General features: G+C 33.1%; 1 long non-coding RNA gene across 1 annotated transcript; it reads right to left on the bottom strand.

Moving 5' to 3' along the window:
* Positions 1 to 19,117: 19,117 nt before the first annotated feature.
* Positions 19,118 to 22,062, bottom strand: LOC112727035 (uncharacterized). The gene is made up of 4 exons (XR_003165552.3): positions 21,311 to 22,062; positions 21,106 to 21,226; positions 20,818 to 20,991; positions 19,118 to 19,367 (listed from the first exon to the last, which is right to left on the bottom strand). It is a non-coding gene; the product is annotated as an uncharacterized lncRNA (long non-coding RNA).
* Positions 22,063 to 25,688: the final 3,626 nt, after the last annotated feature.

Genomic DNA, 25,688 nt, shown 5'->3' with positions numbered 1-25,688 from the left:
TTTGCTCTGATACCACATGTTAGAATTTCTTTATAAAACCAGTAATTTACGTACCTCCAGCCATTGCCAATAAATTCTTTGATTTAATTTGGAACTTCCAATTCTTGAATCACAGAGAGCCAGATGGAATCAAGGTGTATTTTTTGTTGTTGTTATGATCAGAATTGGGGACCCAAATTTTATAAAGTTTATGATGAACAGTCGTGTTCTTTCCATCAAAGAACAGACCAACTGTCAATATAATAATGAATAATTACAATACCACCCAAACTAATTTCTATATTAACAAATTGGACCACAATTAGAATAAAAATTCTAACATCTGCTTCTCTATACATAAGAGATGGTTTGAAGGCTCAAAGCACCACCAAAACACATAAGAGCATCAACACAAGCTCTCTTTGAGATTTGAGTTTGAATGGAGTAGTGTTACTTTGATATCTCATTATTAGAGATATTTAAAATAGGTAGAGTTGTCATTAAATTCATTAAAATCATTTACAGTCCGCTAAAACTGATGGTAAATTCGTCGATAACTGTGGCGCCAATAAAATCATATTTTGCGTCATTAATCACAGTCGGAATTAGCATTGGAATATAAAATTCGACGGTAAATATTTTCAAAAAATCTAAACTATCTTGTATCCGACGCAAAATCCGCCAATAACTATCGATGCTAAATCCGACAGTAACTTTAATAATTCTCAACGTCTTTTTTGTGGTGTGTTCTACCATGATTTTCCCATTGATGTCAAACATGAGGCGCACATGCTCATCGTCATAGAACCAAAACAGACGAAACCAAAAAACTCCATTTTTCATCGGGTGCTAGCAACCTATACCTAACCTTTCTGATCTCTTTTCTCCCGCTAGCACAAACGCTCCTCAATATCAGACTTTTTAGCTCGGACAAAAAATTTACTCACTGAGTGAACAACAGAATGGGATTATCACACTCAAATATCACTCCAGTGTCACTGTTTCTCATATGATAATTGAGATACACACTTACAACCACATATCCACTATTACTATATATTTTTGCTGATTTTTTAGAAGAAACACATACTACAAGAAAGTACCGGAATCGCGACCGATATAGAACTTCCAGGACCAAATCAATATTGGTTGCTTAATCAGTCGCTAAATGTAATTTAGTGACCGATTTTAGCGACCAACAAATTTGGTCGCTAATAGCAACTGAATTAGCGACCAATAAGTTTTAAATACAACCAAAATAAAATCGGTCACTAAAATCGGTTGCTATTTTTTTATTTATTGACTGATTTAGCAACCAAAATAGAAATAATGTCTTTGGAACTATTGGTCACAAAAGCGGTCGCTAGTTTTTATTTTAGCTACCGATTTTGTAACTGATAGTGAAACAGGGTAGACAACTGTTTGGTCGCTAATTCAGTTACAAAATTAATGGTTGCTAAATTGGTTGCTAATTGTTAATCTAGCGACTGATTTTAGTCACTAACATAATCGGTCACTAATAGCCACCGAATTAGCAACCAACTAGTTTTATACAAGTAGAATATAAACGATCGCTAAAATCGGTCGCTATTTTTTAATTTAGCGACCGATTTTGCAACCGATTTATAGGTAAATAGAATAACCTGGTTGGTTACTAATTCAGTCGCTAAAGTTATGGTCACTAAATAGGTTGCTAATTTTTAAATTAGCGACCAATTTTATAAATTAATCCATCACAAAAGGGTCGCTAAGTTTAAAAAAACAAAGATATTATCTAAATTACCCTCCTTAACCTTAAGTCACCCACACCATTCTCATATCCTCCAATCAGATACTGTCATCCTTCTTTTGCGCACGTTGTCGTCTTTTTCACCGCCGTCTTCTGCGCATGTCTCGCCGCCATCTGCTGAGGTCCCATCGGCGTCGTCTTCTCCGGTCTCGGCGCCATCTCCTGAGGTCTCACCACCGTCTTCTTCCTCCCACGGAAACCGCTACCTGACCTCCTACCTCCTCCACCCGCTCCGGTTAGGTTCACACATTCATCCACGCACTATTCTCTCTCTCTCTCTCTCTCTCTCTCTCTCTCTCTCTCTCTCTCTCTCTGAATTTTCGAATTCTTTTTCTAATTATCGCTTTTCGTTGTTTGCATTGAGGCCAGTTCATGGAGGAAGAAGCTCAGGCTCTTTCAAAGAGGTAAATAAAAACGCTCTTTCTCTCAAATTAAATATGTTTTCAGGTTTTTTTTCTTTGTTTTTGATTTCTTCGTTCTCTGATCTGATTCGCCTACTAGAAAATGTGTTTTTCTTGTGTTTTCTTTGATTCCGTTCGAATTGATCTTTTGTTTCTTCTTTTTTTCTTTCAAACTTTAGTGATTTTCTATTCTTCAATCTTTGTGTTTTCTATTTTTCATTCAGTTGTTTTAGTAAGTGTGATTATTAATTAGATTGTTCTCTATGATATGATGGCATGCCTGTTAATTGATTCCGAAAATGCCTCAAATGATAAATGAAATTTGTGTGTTTGTGTTTTGTGGCTGATCTCTGTCTCTCCTCTGCCGTCGTCGTGCCTCTGTCTTCTATGTTTGCAAGTTATGCCTCTTATTCCTTTCTCGTTTATTTCTTTATATTGAGGGTTTTACGCATTTTGATGGCTTGCAGCGATTTATGACCGAGTTCTATTAGAGATTTGTAGAGAAGAAATTCATGTTTTTGTGAGTTGTGAAAGTTGGTTGCTATTATGGAGATGGTTGAGATTTCATTGTACTTGTGAATATTCTTATGCGGTGGCAAGGTTCATTCGAGTTGGCAAACCGGATTTATATGTTGGAACCAGAAGAGGTGTTTTCTAATGTTAGCTTCAGATTGGTAATTATTTTATCATTTTCTTTGGAGTTCTATTTTACCTACTGGATCAGAAAATTTTAAATGATAACTTGATATGTAGAAGAAAAAAAGTAATGTGTATTAGGACAAAATGGTTGTTCTTCCTTTGCTAATTAATGCTTGATGTTTATGGATCCTGCCAGCAATATCAAACTTATTAGCTCAGGTTTTTTAAAAATCATGTGAGTTCTTGAATTTCAAGTCTATTCTATATATTCAGCTAGAATAACACTTTAAAATTAAAGTGGGCTAAAGTGGAAGCCAACATTGTAGAGCAGGTTCTTATTCCATTTATTAAATTTCTCATATAAATCCTTTTTGTATTCATCATTCAGCCTATGGTGTTTCCAAAGTTGCAAATGACACTTTTGTCAAGAAGTCAAGTTCTTGATCGTTTAGTCTTGTCTTGATACAAATGCAAAGTTTTTCTTCTTCTCACTTGTGCCACTTTATTTATCATTCTATTTCTGCAATTCTTTTAATCAGAGAGTGAATTGTTGTGGGCAAATTTTGTACGCATGATTTGTTGTCTGAGCTCTGTAGTAGAACTGCCAGAAAATTTCATTAATTTAATCTTTTGGATGACCATTTTCTTTCGTAGAATAGTGTGCATTTGTGGTTAGTGCTTGCAAGTTCTGAGGATAATTTATTTTGTTCCTTTGATTTGGATAATAATGAGGTTTTTTACCTTCTTTATTTTTCTACCTTCTCTTTAATATTTTGCCGCTATTAACATAAATGATCTTGCCTCTGGAGTCTGGACATTAAATATATAACATACATTAACTATAAAACTGTTTGTACATTGCATGTGTTATTTATAAGCTTTTTGTGATAGTTACCAAGGAAGATTGAGTACAGCAAAAGGTGTTAGTCTCTCGTTGAATGATGATTATTTGATATCCATTATTTGTAATAATAGTAGGCGAAGAAAGCATTATTATTATGTGATCCTCTAAACTTGCATGAGAATATATATACATCGTGTTACTAATTAGTACCTTATGCTCGTTAGTTGAGCTTTCTCTTCTTTCTTTTCTTTCTTTTTTATTGACCAATTTTTTTTTCCATCTTTTTTTTTAGATTATACCTTATTTTTGAGTACACAGACAGTGATGGACCCAGAAAATTTATGTTGAGGGGGCAAAAATAATACACATTACAATAAAAAGATATATTAATTTAAATTTAAAAATATAAAAATGCACATTAATTATTCGAATAAAAAAAAACCAAAAATTACATAGCCGCTAACTTTTTTTGCTTCAATTCTAAGAACTTCTTTTTATTAGAAGAGAATAATGGAGTGACTTCAGATTCTAGTGGTAGCTTTCTTTTGAAATATTTTTTATTATTATTTCTAAAAATAAAAAATATATATTTTAAATTAGTAAATTGATCAATTCACTTTAAAAATTTATATGCAATATAATTACATATAATAGAATAGGACGAAAGTTAAACAAATAAATAAATAATAAGGATCACTAAATTGAGAATAAAATAAAATATATAAATTCATGAAGAGAATAAAAAATAGATTAATACCTAAACTATAATTGTCTGAATTAAAATTTGCAATTGAAAATATCAAAAAGAGAAACAATGAAATTGAAAAATAAATAGAGTCATAGAGAGTTATATAAAACAAAATAGAAAACTTAAAATTTACCTTTTGATGAAGAGAAAATGATCACTAGATAAGAAATAGAAAAGAAGATTGAAAATATGAAACTAAGAAGAGGGTTTAAAAGAATAAATGAGTGACGGTTGGAATTTGAGAATAGAAGAAGACTAAATTTAATTAGGTTAACTAATAGTCAAAATGATAGAAAGGTAAAATGAGTTTGGGGCTTTTAACAATTGGACTTTATTTATTTGTAGTGGCTGGGGTCATTTAAAATTTAAAATGGGGGCATATATATATATATATAATTTTTTTTGTTGAAAAATATGAAATAAGAGTGGGGCAAGTGCCCCCTCACTACTATGCATGGGTCCGTGCCTATACACAGAGCTATTTTTCAAAGTTTTAGTATAATTCATCTCAAAATCTATTTGCACTCAGGGAAAATATATCACTTGGAAGCTATGAGCAGATGATGAAACAGAGGGAAAGAGAGTGAATGAGCTTCTTTCAATCCACTCATGGAGAAGGGATTAAAGGGTTGCTAAAATAACTGCTGACTCATTCATACACACTAACAGTAGGGTTAATTAAATGATGCTAATATATACTGTCGCGCACTCACATTTTCGTTTACCTCTTCCCTTCTTCTCTTACCTACCTCGCTCTCGTTCCCAACAGATTAAGCTGTAAAACTCTTATTTGTTTATCATTTTTTTGTTCTTTACACAGTTACAAAGCTGAAGCTTCTTTGGATTTAAACTTTCCAAAACCTTTGATAATTTGAACCTGAAAATGATGATTGTGAGCAATGCACCTAAGACTGAGAGAAAGAAGTCAAGGAAGAACAAGGCAATAGTTAATGAGAACGCTTCCTTGTTGCCTAAGACTCAAGAGAGTGATGCTGCTTTGATGATTTCAATGGAGCTTCATCCTCGGGAGCAGTTTTCAACTTGTCAACAACAATCATTGGTGCTGGGATCATGGCCTTGCCTGCAACCTTGACGGAGTTGGGGATGTTGCCTGGCCTCGCCTTCATAGTCTTCATGGCTTTGTTGACTAAGAAGTCAATTGAGTTCTTGATCAGGTTCACTAGGGCAGGAAAAGCTGTTTCCTATGGTGGCCTCATGGGGATTCATCTGGGAAATATGGGAAAGCACTTGTGCAGCTATATATCATAATCAATAACATTGGTGTGCTCATTGTTTACATGATCATAATTGGTATGCTATGCCCTTTCCTTAATTGATTTTGTTGTTTGAGTTTATTAAAATATATGATTGTGTTACTAAAAGGATTCAAGTATAAAGAAGCTAAATACGTATGTGTTCTTTGACCAGGAATTATGGTGTTATTTGATCTATTTAGCCGACCTCACCTAGTGGTTAGTGAGATGAGGCTTTTTTGTTGTTGATACATAGGATGGTATGATGTTTCCTGATGTATATAGTTGATTGCACCTAGTGGAACTGGCTATGGTTAATTTGTTTTTCTATCATTGTTGTTTTGATGTTAGTTTCTGTTATAGGCTTAGGTTTCACGTATGAGTTTTTGGAGGCAACAGATATAAGGCTTTCTAACTAATTCAGTTTTGAATTGGTGATATTGCAGGTGATGCGCTGTCTGGAACATCTGCAAGTGGAGAACATCATTCTGGTATCCTAGAAGGATGGTTTGGTGCACATTGATGGACCGAGAGGACATTTATTATCCTATTTACAACACTGGATATATTTCTTCCACTGGCAAGATTTAAGCGAATTGGTGAGAGCTTTAGTCCAAGGAAGATTTATTGAGAACATTGGGAATTCTTAGACTTTTTTGCACAAGTTCTTGTTTTTACCACTACAGTTACATGCATATAATTGATAACATGTTATTGCTACAAGAGCTGTTCTTTGTCATCAAATTACTCGTCGAAGTGTTTGTTGGAAGAGTAACGGCAAAATTAGATTTGCATTAAGGCTTAAGATGACTCAGCTTTCCCCCTTGTTTGTTTGTTAGTAGCTTTAGTTTGTTCATGTTTCTGAAATACCTATTTTATGATAGAAAATTATAACTTCTTGAGGAACCTAATATGTTGGGAACGAGAGCTTGCTTCTAGTTTTCATACAAGGGCTATACATAGCCTGCATTCAATTTATTTATTTTAAATTTTTTAACTCTAGAAAGTTATTTTGCTGTTGCATTCATTTTTGCAGGACAATTCGGTTCGCCTGGAATCTCATTACTTTTAAACATTGTTTTCAAATTCTGTTTATTTTAATATAGTACTTAGCTTTTCAAATTTTGTTGCTCAACTTGTGATTGTTTGGAAATATCTATAAAATTGGATATGAATTGTATAATTCACCTTTCAATAATAGGACAGAGTAGTAGTATTTATCTTTCAAAAAAAAGTTTGCAGTTTTGGGTTGTCAGAGTTAAAAAAATAATTTAATTGTAAATCAGTGCTGCTTTTTTTTTTTGAAATTAAGTTTCTACTATTTTATGAACTCATAAAGTATGCTTTTGGTTCATTTTCCATCCAATTTTTTGGTTCATGCAGTTATAGTTAATGCAATTGGGAGACTTGTGCTTAAAAATGTCCAACATGTATGACACATGACATCATATATATATGGTTATTTAGCATACAAGATAGTTGAAACATTCATCATGTTGAATATGAGATTTTGCTTGCTATGTAGGGAGCAGCAACAACATGCTATGTAGCATTGCACCCACAAGTGAAGGGAGTTAGTGAAAAATACTTCTCTGATAGCAACCTGTCTAAAACAACCTCCCATGAAACTGATGCTGATTTGACTAAGAAACTATGGGATTTCAGTATGAATTTGATCAAGTAGATTGCCATGCTCACAATGACATCATACCTACATCCTAAGCAAATCAAAGGCATAAGCATTATGAACAAAGTTACATTATAGTATTATACTTGTATTCTGATCGTACATTTCACAAACATGAGTTTTAAGCTTCGAACTTTGTGGGCATACCAATTTAGTGCTATTTTGCAAGGTTCTGAAAATCGGTCGGTCGAACCGAACCAAACCGTGACCCGACCGATTTTTGAATTTTAACAAAAACATTGCGTTTCATTGTGCAGAGATGGGCAACCCTAAATTCCCTGACCCATCTTCCCTCTAGTCTCCAGCCTCCACAACGCGAAGTAGTAGTCCAGAGTCCAGACTCCAGCTCTAATTCGTCTCAACCTCATCGAAGCCCCCAGTGCAAGTCCGTCCAGCCACCGCCACCATCCCAACTTCGAGCTTCGAAGACACCGGCGCAACGTCTGTCCAGCCACCGCCGTTTGGATTTGAAAATCGAAGCCACCGTCGCCGGTCTCGCCTCCTGCCTCCATTGCGCAGCCACTTCCCACCGGCGCCAGTTCTGTTCCACACCACCCATTGGCCACTGTCTTCCCAGCCACTGTCCCCAGCAACTTCCACACCACTGCCAGCTCTGCCCTGTTCTAGGCTTCTAGCATCCAGCTTCTAGCCCTAGGTATTAATTTTTTTTGTAATAATAATTGTTGAATAATTATTTTTTTTGTTACTCTGTTGCTGCTTTTTTTCTAATTTCTGAATGTGAAATTATGATTGGAAATCAAATAATAGATTGTGTTGTTGAAATTATTGCTAAAAATGGATGTGTTACTCTGTTGCTGCTTTTTTTTAATTTCTGAATATGAAATTGTGAATGAAAATCAAATAATTGATTTTGTGTTATTGAAATTGTTGCTAAAAATGGAGTTGTTACTTTGTTGCTGCTTTTAATTTCTGAATGTGAAATTGTGAATAGAAATCAAATAATTGATTTTGTGTTGTTGAAATTATTGCTAAAAATAGATTTATTTCTCTGTAGCTGTCATTGGAGCCATTTACAGTTTCACACAACCACTTTGGCTAAGCTCTGTACTAAAAGCCAAGAAGCTCTTTCTCAAGCAGGCAACATTGTTGAACAGGCTAATAATACACCAAAGTATTAATCTTGGGAGCTTCTTTAACTTTTTTTCATCTGGGTTGGTGTTGTGATTGTTGTTGAGGCTTTTTTTGTTTTGCAGAATGTTGTTTAAATCAGAGTGGTGTTGGCATTTGTTGGGGAGAATAGAGCACTGCAAGGTTACTCATCTGCACTGAGGATTGCTCAACAGCGGCTCCAGAAAGAGCACGATTGTGTCCCTCATAGAGAGATTCTATGACCCTTCATTAGGTAAACTTAAAAGTTACAATTTCTCACCTAATTTGAGGGATGGCTAAGTAATGCATTCTTGTTTAGTATGTAGTTTACTTGCTTATTAAAAAATCTAAAACTGAAGTTATGCATATTAATTAAAGGCCATATGATATGGTATGGTATGTTATGTTACACTAATTAATTGAAGAAACTGTGTGTAGGACAAGTTTTGCTAGATAGACATGATGTTAAGAGTTTGAAGCTAAAATGGTTGAGGCAGCAAATAGGAGTAGTGAGGCAAAAACCGGCTTTGTTTGCGACAACAATTAGAGAAAACATACTCTTAGAAAGATTTGATGCTGACCAAGTTGAGATTGAAGAAGCTGCAAGAGTAGCCAATGCTCATTTTTTCATTATCAAACTTCCAAATATAGAGTTTCAATTTCTATTCCGATTCATTGGAATCAGAATTGTTTAATTTTTTATATCATTGAAAATCTAGATGATGACTTGTAATTCTATATTTAATTTTAGTTTTATTAGTATATTTTTATAAGATCATATGGCTTTGGTTGATGATCTTTCATGTAGTATTTTAAAATTAAAAGATATTTTAAGATTTATATTAAACTATACTTATATTTTAAGATGTTTATTTATAATTTATTTATTATTTTATTCTAAAACGATTTTTTGGTTGAACTACGGTTAGACCGGTTAGACCAATAAACCAGTAAATCAGTGACTAGAATGGTTCGATGACCGATTCGGTTCTCAGAACCTTGCTATTTTGTTTGGATAAATTCATTTCTGTATTTCCAATGTTTGGTTGATATATTATTTTTATTGGAGTGACAGATCGAGTTACCCCTGTATTTCAAGATGGTCCTACTCCTAACTAGAAAATTACTTTATTATGTTATTATGCACATAAACAAATTAGAAAATTAAGTTTTAATGGTGGTAAATGTGAAATTAGTAAAAATTATTATTAAAATCAAGAACAACGACCGATTTGGTGATCGGTTTAGATTTTTAGTTCAGGAATTAGCGACCAATTTAGTGGCTGATTTTAGCTTTTCAAATCAGGCATTGGCAACCGATTTAGCGACAGATTTCATGGCAAACGATTTAGCGACGGAAAATTTGGTCGCCATTTAGCGACCGATTTACTCAGCGACCGATTTAGCGACGGAAAATTTGGTCACCATTTAGTGACCGATTATGCTAGTGACCGATTTAGCGACCGATACTCTTTGGTGAGGGCTTGTGGCCTTGCTAAAAAATCGGTCGCTAACGGTTAGCAACCGAAGTTGGTCGCTATTTTTTTATTAGTGACCAAGGTTTTAGCGACCACCAGAATCGGTTGCTAAATCGGTCGCTATTCCGGTAATTTCTTGTAGTAATAGAAGAGAAGAAGTGAAATGTTTATGTAGAATGCAAATGGTAGCAGCTCCTTTTATAGGTGCTGAAAATCTGTCATACCATATCTCGTTTACAATATAAATGTCATAACTTGTCCTCAGGGATAGATTTACTCAGCACCTAGTAGGGGCAACTGCCCCAGTGAATTGTCTAATTTGCCCCCCCCCCCCATCCAATTCATTTTGACCCCACTCCCCACCCTCCAAATCCCTAACGGGCTAACCCCCTTCTCCTTCTCCCTTTTTTTTTAATTTTGTTCCTTTTCTCCAGCCTCCAACCTCCACTTCCAGACTCCAGCCCTCCAGAGTTACTTTCGTCTACCACCACTCGCCCACTCCGCCAGTTTCTCTGTCGTTGTCCCGTTCAGCATTTCTCCCGCGTCGGCTCCATCGGTTTCTCCTTGCATCGCCGCGTACCCGCGTCTGGTTTTGCCGCTGCGTTCCTTCAGCGTCTGGTGAGGTCTTCCTCTTTGGTCTTCACAGCTTCAAGCCTTCAATCCTCTTCTGGTTCTGTCTTCCCGTTCCTTCGGCATTTGGATCTGGTTCTATCTTCAGCAGTTTAGGGTGCGGGGTGTCACTGGTTCTGCCACTGGGTGCCGCTGATTCTGCCGTTGGGTACTGCTTATGATTTGTGTGATTCTGCCGCTGCGTACCTGCATTCCTCTTATCAGTCTTCTGGATTTGTACCTGCATTTCTCTTCTGCTGCTTATAATTTGGTTAGGTCTTAGCCTCTTAGATGGTATTTGTGTTGGTTTTCTTAGCCTCTTGGTCATAATTCATATAGTTAGTTCACTTAGTTGCTTCATTCAGTTTTTATTCTCATTTGTTTCATTGTTATTAATTTGATATAGTTTATTAATTTGATATAGTTCATTAATTCATTCAATTTGATATAGTTCATTAATTTGTTCTGATGTGATTGAATTTATTCTGATGTAATTGTGTTCTGATAGAGTTCTAATGTAATTATTTGTTACTTTGTTAATTAATAGTTGTGTTATGATGGAATTCTAATGGAGTTCTGATGTAATTGTGTTCTGACGGAGAAATATTTTATACTGAATTTATATTTTATTAATTGATCAATTTTGTTATTTTGTGAATTTTGTTATTAATGGAATTCAAGTTATCTCAAGCATTACAAAGGAATGATCAAGACATTGTAAATGCTATGGCTTTGGTTTTAGTTATGCTTGTAGCAACTGCATTAGTTGAAAGAACTTTTTCTGCTATGAACATCATAAAGAGTCGGCTTTGCAACCGTATGGGAAATAAATTTTTAAATGATTGTTTAGTGACATACATAGAAAGAGAGACATTTGATTGTATTGACAATGAAAAGATTATTCAATCTTTTCAAAATATGAAACCAAGAAGAATGGAATTTTAAATTATTTATTATTTAAATTATTATTTTATTATTTTAATTTGTTAGTTAAATAATTTGATGAGTAATCATATTTTATAATACTATAGTATAATTATATAAATTATTATTATACTATATATATTTTGCACCCACTGATAAAATTTTTTGGATTGTCACTGCTTGTCTTTTATTTCATTTACAGTGTAAACAAAATAAGATTGTGTGTATATTATTTACACTATAAACGAGATATACATGTTTCACATATAGTGCCTTATCTCATTTATAGTATAAACGAAATATGTACATTTTTATTTCGTTTATACATAAACTAAATAAGACATAAAATTTAAAGGTAAATACTCTCATGATGACATCTTCACATGAAGATAGCATTATGAACCATTAGATAAGTTTATATGTTTGACTAAATATGTTTGATTAATTATCTAAAGATTCACAATATCATCTTCATATAAAGATGTCATCGTGTGAGTATTTTTTAAATTTAAATTGGTAAAAATACTACAAATTATATGTTTTTTATAATTAAAAAATTTATTTTATTTATTTAAAAAAAATCTCTAATCCTACCGTTCGATTTTCAAAACCTCCAATAAAAGTAATATTTTTCTAATGTAAATTAAAGGGATAAGTACTTTTTTCGTCCCCGACCTTTTTTTGTTATTAAAATCATCCTTAAAGTTACAAAACGTTATAAAATCGTCATTTTCCACTTCAATTTTATTTTTTTTACCATATTACCCTTCATTATTAATAAAAATAATTAAAAATAATAGTAAAAAACTAAAACAAACTTTCTCTCCCTTTCTTCTTTTTCTCTGAACCACAATCACCCTCCAACAAGTCACGCAACCTCTTCCTCTCACCTTCGCCATGGCCGAACCACCACCGGCGACCACCTCAGCCGCCTCTAGCAGCTGCTGTCCTCACCATCACTCGTACCAACGAGCCACACCACGCTTCGCCGCGACCACTCTTTCCCTCTCTCTTTCTTCTTCTTCCCCTCGCCTAACCTCTGCGAGCCACCCGAACCACAACCACCCTCCTCTCTCTTTTCATCTTCCTCTCCTCTTTTCTCTTCTCCTCTGTCCACTTCCTCGCCGAACCAGAGAATCACCATCGCGAGCCACCTCCGCGATCCCAGAACCCATCGCGCCAGCTCCTCCTCGCCGTCGTCCACCATCACCTTCGCGTCAACCACCTCCACCACGCCAGCAACCCTAACTGCCAGCGAGCCTCTCTTTCTTTTCTTCTTTTCTCTTCCCCTGTCTCGCACACCCCTGCACCTCCTCGAACCAGAAACCACCATCATCAGCGAACCACCGAGCCTTCTTCTTCCCAGAACCCACATCGCCACTGGTTCTCCTTTGCTCTGTGCGAGACCCATCACCTCCAGCTCGCTCTCCTTTTCACTGAAACGAAACTTTTAGAGCAGCGGAACAGAGCCCCCTCCTTCTCAAGCACAGAACCGAATCACAGACCACCATGGCAGTCCTTCTTCCCCCTTCCGTCATGCCCAAACTGCCAGCGACCCATCCGCTGCAGCTGTCCCTGTCGCTACCTCCTTGTCTCTGCGTTTTCTTTCCCTATTTGCAATTATGTTCTTAATTAATTCTGTTTAAATTTTGTTTGCTGTTTTGGTTAAGAAAAATTGAAATTGAAATTGGAGTTGGGGTTTTAAAGAGAGGGGCATCAGGAAGGGGATGGGAGGTTACGGGAGTGGGACGGGAGTGGGACGGGAGTGGGGTGAGGGGGTTATGGGAGGGTGAAGGGGTGAGGGAGTGGGCTGAGAGGGTGAGGGAGTTACGGGAATCGAGAGTGGGGTGAGGGGTGAGGGATGAGGGATGAGGGATGAGGGGTGGGGGGTGATGGAGTGGGTTGAGGGGGTTACGGGAGGGGAGGGGGGAGTTTGTTTTAATTTTTAATATTATTTTTAATTATTTTTATTAATAATGAAGGATAATATGGTAAAAAAAATAAAATTAAAGTGGAAAAAGACGATTTTATAACGTTTTGTAACATTAAAGATGATTTTAATAAAAAAAAAATCGAAAACGATTTTGATTTTGACCCAGACCTTGGTACGGAAAAAAAATACTCATCCCTTAAAAACAACATTTCGAGGCCAACTGTACAATCTTAATCGAAGGCTAAATAGTAAAGAGATTATTCATTACTTCAACTGACTTAAAATACCGGAAAATAAAGAAAGGTCAACGGCAATTTAATGTATGACAGATAGTGACCTAACAAGTTAGCCCCCAGAAGAAATAACATGCCTTTCTGCGTATGCCAAAATCTTAGAAGTAGAAAGAGGATTTTGTCAAATGTTGTTCATATTTGAAAATTCTACGGGTCTTTTTTTTTTTTTTTCTTTCTTTTTTCAAGAGTTTATATTCTCATCAACATAGTATGTGTTTAGATTAAAATTTGAAAATAAAAATTTGTATTAAATTAATTTTATAAGTTCGATTTTGATAAAAAAAAGAGTTATTATTAATATAATTTATATTTAATAATTTTATATTAAAATAAATTATAGTAAAATAAATATTATTTAAATTATATTATTTAAAATTACGTTTAAACAAAAAATTATTAAAAGAATAAATTTATATCATTTGAAACCATATTTTTTAACACTTTTTTATCATTGTTTTTGTGAAGAACTTAAACTTATGTGTTGGAATTTAGTATTTTTTTTGTCAATTTTTCATTATTTTTTTAGTATTTTTTTAATTTGACATTTTTATTAAAATTAATAATTTATATTATAAAAAATAATAATAATAAATAAAGTACATGTTAATTAAAAACACAGGTAAAAATTATACAAAGCTAAACAAAAAAAAAAAGAGTTCAATAAAAAAATATATATTAATAAAAATGATTAAAAATTTATATGAATAATGAGAACTAAAATTCCATTACAAAAATACAACAATATGCATCAGAGAACATATGAAAAAGCTCTAAACAAAAATATCGATACTATGAACAAGAAATATAAATGAAATTTTGATAAAAAAGAATCAAAACTTAGAAAATAATACAAAAAATAATAGTATGAAAAAAATATTTGTTTGTAAAAATCATGGCCAAGAAAAAAATACAAAAATTATGATGATTGTTACTAGTAGTTCTTATTACAAATAGATTGAATGCTAAAATTGATAAAAAATAAAAGAGATAATTTTCTTCAATTATTTTTTAATCTAACAATTGAATGCAAACACAAAAGATATAATTTATTATTTTTGGTAAATAGAAATTAAAACATAAAATCATGTTTGTGTTTATAACAAAAAAATAACCAAATAAAAAATTCTAGTGTTTAAAAAGATTGAACGTATTTTCTAGGTTTCAAACTCTACACACCCATAATCTTTTGGTGCTAAATTATTATTGGTGGTTTAATTTACTCAATAAAAAATAAAAAAGCTACATTCTTCTCTCCAAGTATAATTTGGCCGGTATTATTATTATTATCACACACTCTAATGGCGAGTAGTTCAACCAACATTGCACTGACTCGTTCATTCCGATATATAAACTTAATTTAATTCAATAATTTTGTGGTATCTTTTAATTTGAAGAGCTTAATGCATGTCTTTTCTAGATTAGTCAAACTAGGAGCCTATGGTTGACGAGTCACGCCAAGAACAAATAGCTACTTTCTGTTCAATTTTGGTGTATTTATATCCAAGTATAGTGATAGTATTAATCTAAAAAATAAACTTTATTTAATTCAATAACAATATATAAGCGGTTGCGAATTTTTCAAACTAGAAAACATTGACTTGGAACATGCTTTCTATGTTAAGAGACTTGCTTGCTTTTGCGATTCATCATGAATTGACAAAAAGACTAGGGTTTAAAAAAATAATGGAGATTATTACTATCAAGGGGAAGAACTATAACAATTTTTTTAAAGATAATTTTATTTGAACATCATAATTAAATTGGGGTGCGTAAAGGGTGAATAAATAAAATTTAATAGAAATAGAATATGTGTGACCAGTACGAGGTACATAAAAAGAAAAATTGTGCTAACAAATTCAAGCTTATTATATTCGTAATTTAATTTGGTAGTTAATCAACTAATTAATAAATTTAAAATAAGTATAAAAAATTAAGTTTTAATTATTTAATATTAATTAAGTTTTCTATTATAAAATTATTTTTTAATTATTATTTTTTTACAATATTTAAGATTTAGGTGATTAAAATTTAGTGTTTGAAATTTAGAATCTAAATAAAGGTTAAAATTGAGAATTTAAAACCTATAGTAAAATGATTTAAAAAAATTTACTGATATTAACTAAAAAATTAACATTTTGATTATTTTTAGGGTAAAACACTTACATAAATCAAAAGCAACCCAATATTACATGAATCACTAGAAACAAAAAATATTATTTGGATGCATGCATATATCTATATAAATCAAATTTACTGAATTCGATTTACTATTAAAATGTGTAAACCGAATTTAGTAAATTCGAGGTTAAATTACACAGTTGATCTCTATACTTTTACTAAAATTGCAAATTAGTCCATACACTTTAAAAAGTTTGTAATTGAATCTCTAAACAAAATTAAATTTTGTAATTTAGTCCCTATCGTTCAAACAACGTTTGATTTAACAGAATATTCGCTGAATTAGGTTGATTTGTTGCTGTTTTTTTTTTAGACATTGGATTATTTACTTTGAGCATGTTTAGAATTGGAATTGTTCTCTTGTTATCGATGTTCAATGTTGGAATTGGAAGAGAAGAAAAAGTTACTGGACGGAAGGGATAATGGAAGAAGGGGATGCAGGCGGGCTCATAATGGTAATAATGGAGGAGGAGGAGGAGGGTGGCCCGTGAAGGATAGGGACTCGACGGCGATGGTGATAAGGGGCAGTTGATGGTGGTTCAACAATGATGTTTTGGAAAGAATAACTGAAATGCGAAGAAGAGAGGAGGAAAAAAGGGAGAAGAAAAAAAAGAGGACATTATAATAAATGTGTATTTTTTTTTATGGTAAACATCATTGGGGACCTAATTATAAAATTATACTTCATATAAGGATGACCTAATTACAAATTTTTAAAGTATCATAGTTATCAAAACCGAATCGATAATTGATCCAGTCATTCGATCGGGTCACTGGGTTACTAGTTCAACCGATGGGTCACTGATCTACCCGGTTGATTTGGTCATAATTAAATAAAAATAAAAATAAAATAAAAAATTAAATGCATGTTTTAAAAAAATATATTCATGATAATTCAATATCAATTCTTAGATATAATTTATGGTGCAAAAAAAGATAATAAATTAATCACTAGTATAAAATACTTTTTTAATTTATCAATATCAATATATCAATACATTTGTATATTATGAATTGTTACTTGTTTGGTATCCATGTCAATCCATGCTTAAAAGGATTAAAACAAATAAAAATTCATTCATGATTTATTATATATTAAATTTTTGTCACATATATTATCAAGAAGCAAGATGGCACGGAGAAGGATTGCATCCTCGAATTGTTGTGGACGGAGCTCCTACAATAGTTCAGCAGCGCGCACGTACATCATGGACCCGCGTGGTTTAGTGTGTGGTCTAAAACGCGAATCGACCGATTTTTAACGAATTTAATTACTATTGACTGCTTCAATTACGTGTTCGGTTCAATTCACCAATCAAATCGGTCAGACTTTTGGTTTATCAATCCGGTCCAATTCTAATAACAATGAGTGTAAAGATTAATTTATAATTTTACTGTAAATATAAAAACTAATAATTAATAATTTAATCTAAATTCAATTTACATCGATATATACATAAAGACATATGTCTAATGTTTTTTTTTTATTTTAAATGATTTATGTAATATTAGGTTATTTTTTTGATTATATAAGGGTTTTACCCTAAATTTTTTATTTATTAGTGATCTCAAACTTTTGCCTCAAAAACTGAGAAAAATAAAATCTACGACGTATTGAAAGAGTAGTAGAATTTTCTAAATCAAGCATAAGCAAGTTTTGAATGCAATCAATAACTGATTAATCAATTGGAAACATTTTAAGTACACAGGGTATTGGTGTTCTAGTTATTTTAATTATTAATCTAAATTATAAAAAATATATATAATATATATTAATTAAAATTAACAGTTAAAATAAATGGTACACCGATCTAAATTATAAAAAATATATATAATATATATTAATTGAAATTAACAGTTAAAATAAATGAAAAACTAATACTTTTCGATGCACTTAAAATGTTTCCGAAAATACCAAGTTGGATATCTTTATGGCAGTGACATGACGGTATATAAAACTATATTTTGACAGTTAAAATATATTAGTTTAATACACCAAGTTGCGAAAAAGACTATATTTATTATTATGAGTAACATCATGATGAGGTAAGCAATAATTATATTAATTTAAATATTTGATATGCTATCTCCTTTTCTTGTTCCTGTTGAAGGCCTTGAGGAAGAAAATGCGACGTATATTCTATACTCGCTAAACTTCGTGTTTCTTACAATATTTTATTTGTCTTTTCTTTGTATTATAATTTGTTCAGGATTTAAATTTTATGCACTATCTAGCATAAACATGTTTTGCATATATAATTATTTAAGCATTATCATATAAATAAAAATTAATTACTTCTATATACGAATGATCATTTAAAACACATTAGTAAAATTTGTTTATTCTATCATGCAAATCATTTTTTACCAAATGAAAATTAATAAATTATTGTCTTAATTATTCTTTTAAGATGTGTTTAGAATAAAATCACTACAATAATTCCAACGGATAGCGGCGAAAATTTTGTAGCGATTTTATAAAATCGCCTCAAAATGAATAATTACAGCACATATGGCGGCGGTTGGGAGTGGAATTGCAATCAGCCTTGTATAAACCACCGCTATATGTAACATGGAGTGAATTATCGTTATACATTTTGCGATAGTTTTCTTCCAACCGCCGCAAAATGCGTATAACCACATACTTAAATATTTTCTTTAGTAATAACCATCTGGGTATAATCTAGTTAAGTTAACACTACTTTTTTAAACTACATTTGTTTAAATCATTGTTACTTAAACTCGTAACACTTTTTCTAGATTCGTTTTACGTAAAAAAGTTCACAAGTTATTTACTTTCAACCAAGTAGATAGGAACATCTTAGAATATAGTTGCATTCATATAGGTTGCATCTCATGAGTCTTACTTTCCCTCATTCATTCTTTATATCTCCTTGAGCTTAGCATGAGGACATGCTAATGTTTAAGTGTGGGGAGATTTGATGCACCACAATTTCGTGGTACATTTTGTACTTAATTGAGTGGATTTTATCGACTAAACTCACACGTATTCATATAGTTCGCATGTTTTACATTTTCCTTCCTAATTCTGTGCTGTGATTGAAAACATGCTTCTTTGGCCTTAAAATTGTTAATTATTAGTCATCTCTCATTACCATTCGATGCTGTGTAACACCCTCACTATCAGAAATCACGCTTCCGGCTGCGCTACTCTGATAGCAAGAAGTATTACGACTACTTTACATACTAAATACTAGAATAGGAGCCTGTAACTCGATACTGTATCGCTAATTTCTTTGAAAACCGGAAATAAATACTTTATTTTAAGAAAATTACAAACAGGCATAGATTCATATACAAGACTCCTTATATAATAATTCAATATAATATATGTATAAAACATACAATTCCTATCCCTCTTACAAACTTGTAATAACAAAGACGAGGGGAAAAAAATAATCTAATTAATACAACAACATATAAACCAAACGTAGTATAACTCTTCTTAATGCTTCTTCATCTGGTTCCTGAAAAGGTAAAGCTGTAGGGGGGTGAGAACCTAACCACACGGTCTCACCACGGAGTTTCAAAGTTGTCATAAGAAGATATTTAATAAGAAACTGTTTTCAAGCTCAGTGATTATCATTACCTTATGAATCTTTTAAAACCAATAGGAAATTGTTCAAAACCCTTTTCAAAGAAACAATGTTTAATCTTTCAGAAATCCGAAATCTTTCCTTTCTTATAAGAAAATCTCAATCAGAAATCAACCACGCAATTAAACAACACAATCATTAATTCAACATCCAAGTTCATTCTCAAATGTAGCACGCCAGGACAAACATAGGCAAGACAGACAAGGAAAACACAAGCAGGTAGCAGTTACAGCAAATAGTTCAAGTAGCAGTTAAGAACAGTTTAGCAATTAGGCAAACCAAAACAAGTTCAAACCCAAGCAAAGCATACAAATGCATATGATGCATGCCTGTCCTATGGCTGATGAGGCTCATCTGTCGGTTATCCAGCCAACCCGACAAGTCTGAATTGTACTTAGACTATCCCCCGACGTGCATCCCCAAGAGTCTATGCATAGCTTTTTCTCAAATAATCAATATTACTCAATGGGGGTAACATTCTCGGGAATTTATATAGTGCCCGGTCACCCACTTACATCGTAGGGTCAACAGAGTATCGAGTTTTCAACCTGGTACACGTGGTGGCAAGCCACGGCACTTAATCCAGGGAACCTTGTATCTCAGATATTTCAAATTCATAAGCCATATGAATAATTCCAAGTTCACATCTCAACAATCTCAACATCATAATCATTCATCAATCCAAATCTCATTTCCAAGTTCATTTCAAAGTCATATTTCAAATAAAATCCTCATCCTCCTCTTTTTCATTCTGTTCGTTAACAATCTCAATTCCAAAACAAAATTCTTTCTTTGATAGGCAAATCAATCTTAAAACGTATAATGCTTAAAAACAAATATTTTTAATTAGTTACTTTAAATAAAACTTCCAATTTTATAAAATTTCGACAGCATCTCCTCTAAAACTCGGACACTGCCACCCTTTTCGGGTCCCATCCAAACATTTCTCAAACCTTTTCTCAACCATTTCCAAATCTCAAACAATTCCAATATCAAAGTATTTTCAAAATCAGACCAATTCCAATAATAAAACTCTTTTTAAAGCCAAACCAGCTCAAGTATTAAATTATTTATAAAATCAAACCGACTCAAAATCAAACCAGTTTAACTTCAAACCAAGAAAAATCACTTTTCATAATAATCAAGTAAATAATTTTCCAAATCCATTTCTTAACAACAACCGTACTTCACTCAAGCAATCAAGAACCCAATAATCCAGTCCAACAATCCATTACATCCACAAGACAAATATAATCACAGAAATATATCTTTTTGCATCAATATCTATTTATCACAACTCTGTAATGTAAATTAGATTTTAAGAAAAACCCCTACCTCGATTAGTTGAATTCACATAGATTAAACGTGGTAACTCCCTTTTCTTTTAATTTTTATGGCAGCAACAAGCACGTAACTAAAGCAGCAGCATTGTCAATCTCTTATGGCAGTGACGATGGTTGCAGCAAGACAAGGATTCGAATTGGATAAGAATCAAAAGCAAACATAGCTCTGGAAGATTCACAACAATTCAAAGACCAGAATTGAATTAAAACAAGAACATGGCAATTAAAAGTAACAAAATAGAATGTGCCAAATAGGTCAGAACCAAGGAGAAGAGCAAACCAGAATCAATGTAATAGGATTCAGAACCAACAGCAGCGACAGTGACATCAGTTCTCTCGGAGCAAGAACAACAACGATCTCAGCATCAATTATGCCTTTTCGAACGGTAAACCAGCAACGACTAAAACAGTAATCCATAGTCCTATAATTAAGCCAGGAAGGGACAGAGGAACAAGATAAAACAGAGCAAGGTTTAAAGCGTTACAGTTTCAAGAATAGGAGAATTGAAATCAGAGCAAGGCTGGCGCTGTCTTCGACTCTGGTGGCGGTGCACAACTTACCGGCGACTAAGGCAGCAACGTAGACAAGGCTTCCCCTCGGCGGTGAGAAGCGGCGGTGGCACGCGGCGATGGTAACTCCGGCCACGACAAGGCGTGGCGGTGGCTGAACAACAACGAACGGCGGCGCAACACCTTCCTCTCTCACCTGCGAACTCTTTTTCTCTCACTTGTGAGCTCAACGGCGACGGCCATGGAAGCTTCTGCTCGGCGGGCTCGACGGCGACTGGTACAATGGCGGCATCTCCCCTTTCTCCACCGTGGGCTCTCTCGTTCCTCTCTCACTCTCCCTCAGTTGGCCCAATCGATAGTGACGGCGACGTGGGTTCAAAACGGCGACGCCTCTTCTTCGACACGGCTGGACGGCGACGCGACACGGCGCGGTGAGCGGCGGCGAGGTAGCAGCGTGGTCTTCTCTCTCTTCTCCTTCCTCAGCTCTCCCTCTCTCTTCTCTGTACGACCTGACGGCGCGGCGGCAGTGACGCTTGCCGGCGCCGCCCTCACTCTCCCCTCCCCTTCTCCCGCAGATCCCTCTCCTCTCTTCCCTTTCTGTTTGGCTGAAGTTCATGTGTTAGAGAGGGTGGTTTCTTTTTCTTTTGTTTACTGGAGGGGGGGGGGGGGAAGGCGGTTTAGGTTTCATTAGGGATTTTAGAATTAGGGTTCCCAATTTGGGAATTAGGGTTAGGGGTGGTTCAGTCATCTCACTAAAATTAGGAGTAATTGAAAATCAAAAATCAATTTTTAGTCCATTAATAATATTTGTAAAAATACTATTTAATTATTTATCAATTTATAAATTATTTTTAAATAAAGACTTTAATTCAATAATTAGAGATAATATAATTAATTTTCTTTGTTCATAAAAATTAAAATATATTAAATTCCAAAATCTCAATTCTCTAAATCAATTTATACAAAATTCTTATTATTTTGCAATTACTAAATTTTATAGTTCAAATATAGAAAATTATTCAACAATTATAAAATTAGAGAAAAATTCTAATTTAATTATCTAAACTTAATTTAATTAGCTTTAGTTAAATAATTTTTAAAATTAAAATCTTTAATGAATAATTAAATTGAAATCAATTTAGAGTAAGGCTTTTCAAAAGTTTTGGGTCTTACATCCTACCCACCTTATAAAAATTTTCGTCCTCGAAAATTAAAAGAATATACAAGGTAATACTAAGAATAAGTACTCTACTGTTCAAATGCTTTTTAGATAAGAAAATTTAGAATATTACAAGAAATATTACACGGTTTCAATACTTTTCTTTTGAATACTTTAGAAAAACAAAAAGTTGTGGTATATATAAATTTTCAAATAGCAAATAAACCATAAGACTTAGAAATAAAGGAAAAGCATGGTGTAAAGCAGTAGTTACGAAATAGGCTGAAAAGAAAATGGGTTACATGGTGTCAACCTTATGAGTTTTAACATAGCTCACTATCACAACTCCCTTTGATGTCACATACTTACAAGCTTCACGTTCAACGTTCATGAACCGTATCCTAAAGAACTACCGCGTTACAAGTTTCACCTTAAGTTTATCTATCTCACGTTGCTCTGGTCACTTAACTAACTTGTTGCGAATCGTTATCTTATACGAATTGAGCTACCGAAAACTTGAATATCTTCCCGACAATACTCCTTTCCCGAAATTTAAACGTCATAACCTACGGCGTTTTCAAACTTGCCGAAGTTCATCTCCTCATCTATTAGTCATTTCCTGAAAAACTAACGCTTCGGTTTTTATTTTCTAGGGACCACATGTGACATTGAGATAAGCACCAGTATATTCAAGTAGTTACAAATCTAAGGAAAAAATGAATAAGTGACGAGGATAAAATTCGTATAAATTAAGGAGGATACGTAAGATTGCAACTAAGTAACGATTTACAGGCACGAGAAAATGTTCTAGAAAGAAAATCATTTTGCATCTAAATAGGAAATTTGAATCTAGGAACTCCTTAAGAGATAAGAAAAGTAGTGATGATTTAAATTGAAATAAGTTCAAGCCAGAACAGAGGAACACTAAGTTCACAAGAGAGGAATAACTGAACTAACGATATCATTTGCAAAACTCAGAAGCATGGAAAAATCTAAGAAAGTATGATTTCTCATTCTAAAAAGAAAAGATATGAAATAGATATCCTTCAAGAGAGAGGTAACAGAAGCGTAAATATTGGATTATGTTAAAACAAATTCAAGTTAAATTAAATTTGTGCAAAACTTGAAATAATGAAAATTAATTGAGCTAAAAATGTTGAAAAATCTTAAAAGATCATAATCAAACAAGAATATGCATAAAAATTTATATCAAACCTAGAGGTAGAACTAAATTCTATTTAGAAGAAAAAGTCCGAGATAAATTAGTCAATAAAAGAATACTTGGTACGTTACAAACAAATAGGTTTCGATTGCATAAGAAAGTTTTAAACCTTCGTATCAGTAAATATATGCTAAGTTCCAAAACGATTTTGTTAAAATTTAAGTTAGGGCTACGGATAGAATCCAGTAAAACAAGAACTGAATTGAAATTTCTTCAATGGAATCTAAAACAAAAACCTTAGAACGAGATTATAAAAAGTGGTATGTGCACCAAAATAAGTTTGGAGTTTATTCAAAGGAATACAAATTTTGATAAATAAGAACAAGTAACCAAAATGGTGTTTCACAAGGTCTTGGAGAAACGTTTGAAATTATAAGTAAGCAAGGATGTACAAAAACAAGAAGATGTACCGAAAGGGAAAATCGAGTTGTAACCTTATGAAGGAATGAAGCCACTTTCCCAAAATAATTACTATAAGTTTTAATAAGGTATTGTGTGAAAACAATCCAATTTAAAATAAATTAATTGAAGTTTGTCAATTAGAGATTAACTAGAATAGAAGCAAAAATTTCTTATCAAGAATCTTAGAGTACATAATCAAGTAAAAAGACATATATAAAAATTTGAGTAAATATTGGAGGAGAATCAAATTATGTTCAAAGAAAGAAATCTAATGTAAAGTTTTCTTATATAGTTAATAAGAGTATAGATAAAATAAAAAGATCCAAACTCTTCTCAACGAAGATTCCGAAACAAAAACATTGAAAGAATATTACTAGAATTGTTATCTCATACCAAGACAAATTCGAAATTTTTACCAAGGGAAGTACTTTATTCATTTAGAGAAAAACAGGATCAAAAATTGTAACCTGGGCAAAATACGCATAAGTTGTAGAAGGCAAAGTAGAAGAACCAAATCACACAATTAGCTTGCTACAAATCGTAACTCTCACGGTTTCAAATCACTCAAGTATTAAGAATTATGTGTTACGCTAGAACAGATTTAGGATCAAATAAAAGGATACAAAATTTATGAAGAAATGCATAAATAATGATAATGATAAATAATCAAATCAGGTTCCAAAAAGAATTGAAACAAGGAGTGTAAAAGATGGTAAATTGAAGGATAAGCAGCACACGCATCATGTGACATGATTAAAGTACCTACCTTCGGTGTAAACTAATCAAGGAATAACATCTGACGTTTTTCAAAGAATTAAGGACCATTGTCTTGTGAAACAAGTTCAAAACCAACTCGAAAGAAGAACTCGTGATTCGTGAAGAGAAATATGAGCAACATCAAAGGTAAAAGTTCCAAATGATTTTAAGTGAATAATCAGGATTATAATCAAGCAGAAATATATATATAGGAATGAATAAGTATCGCTAGGAACAGAGTCGAATCATATCTTAAAAGGAAAAATCTAAAACAAGGAATTCCAACATAACCAATAAGAGAGAGAACGGTGTACTAAGCTACACGACATGAACAAGATTACACATCAAAACGGAACTAACTTCAAAATTTAATTTCTAACGCTCCCAGAACCCGTGAACCACATCGCTTATTAATTCAACTTTGTCAATGATAACCCATTAACTTTACCGTATACGTAAACCATTAATATTAAGCTGGCCAGACTTAATAATAACAGATATGCAATGGAAAGCTAACAGTGTTAATAAAAAAAAACAGTCATGTGCATAAAGCTCTAATTCTCGTCATTCGGACAAGACCTATAACATGACAGACACTCAGAGTATGCGATTAAAGCATAATCGGTCCATTCCTCAGGCTCTACAGAAAAGACGGCTCTGATACCATAATGTAACACCCTCACTATCAGAAATCATGCTTCCGGCTGCGCTACTCTGATAGCAAGAAGTATTACGACTACTTTACATACTAAATACTAGAATAGGAGCCTGTAACTTGATACTGTATCGCTAATTTCTTTGAAAACCGGAAATA

Source organism: Arachis hypogaea, chromosome 12 (genome assembly GCF_003086295.3).
Source record: "Arachis hypogaea cultivar Tifrunner chromosome 12, arahy.Tifrunner.gnm2.J5K5, whole genome shotgun sequence".
Lineage (NCBI taxonomy): Eukaryota > Viridiplantae > Streptophyta > Magnoliopsida > Fabales > Fabaceae > Arachis > Arachis hypogaea.
The sequence above is the reverse complement of the archived record's forward strand: the minus strand, read 5'-3'. Positions and strand labels throughout refer to the sequence as shown.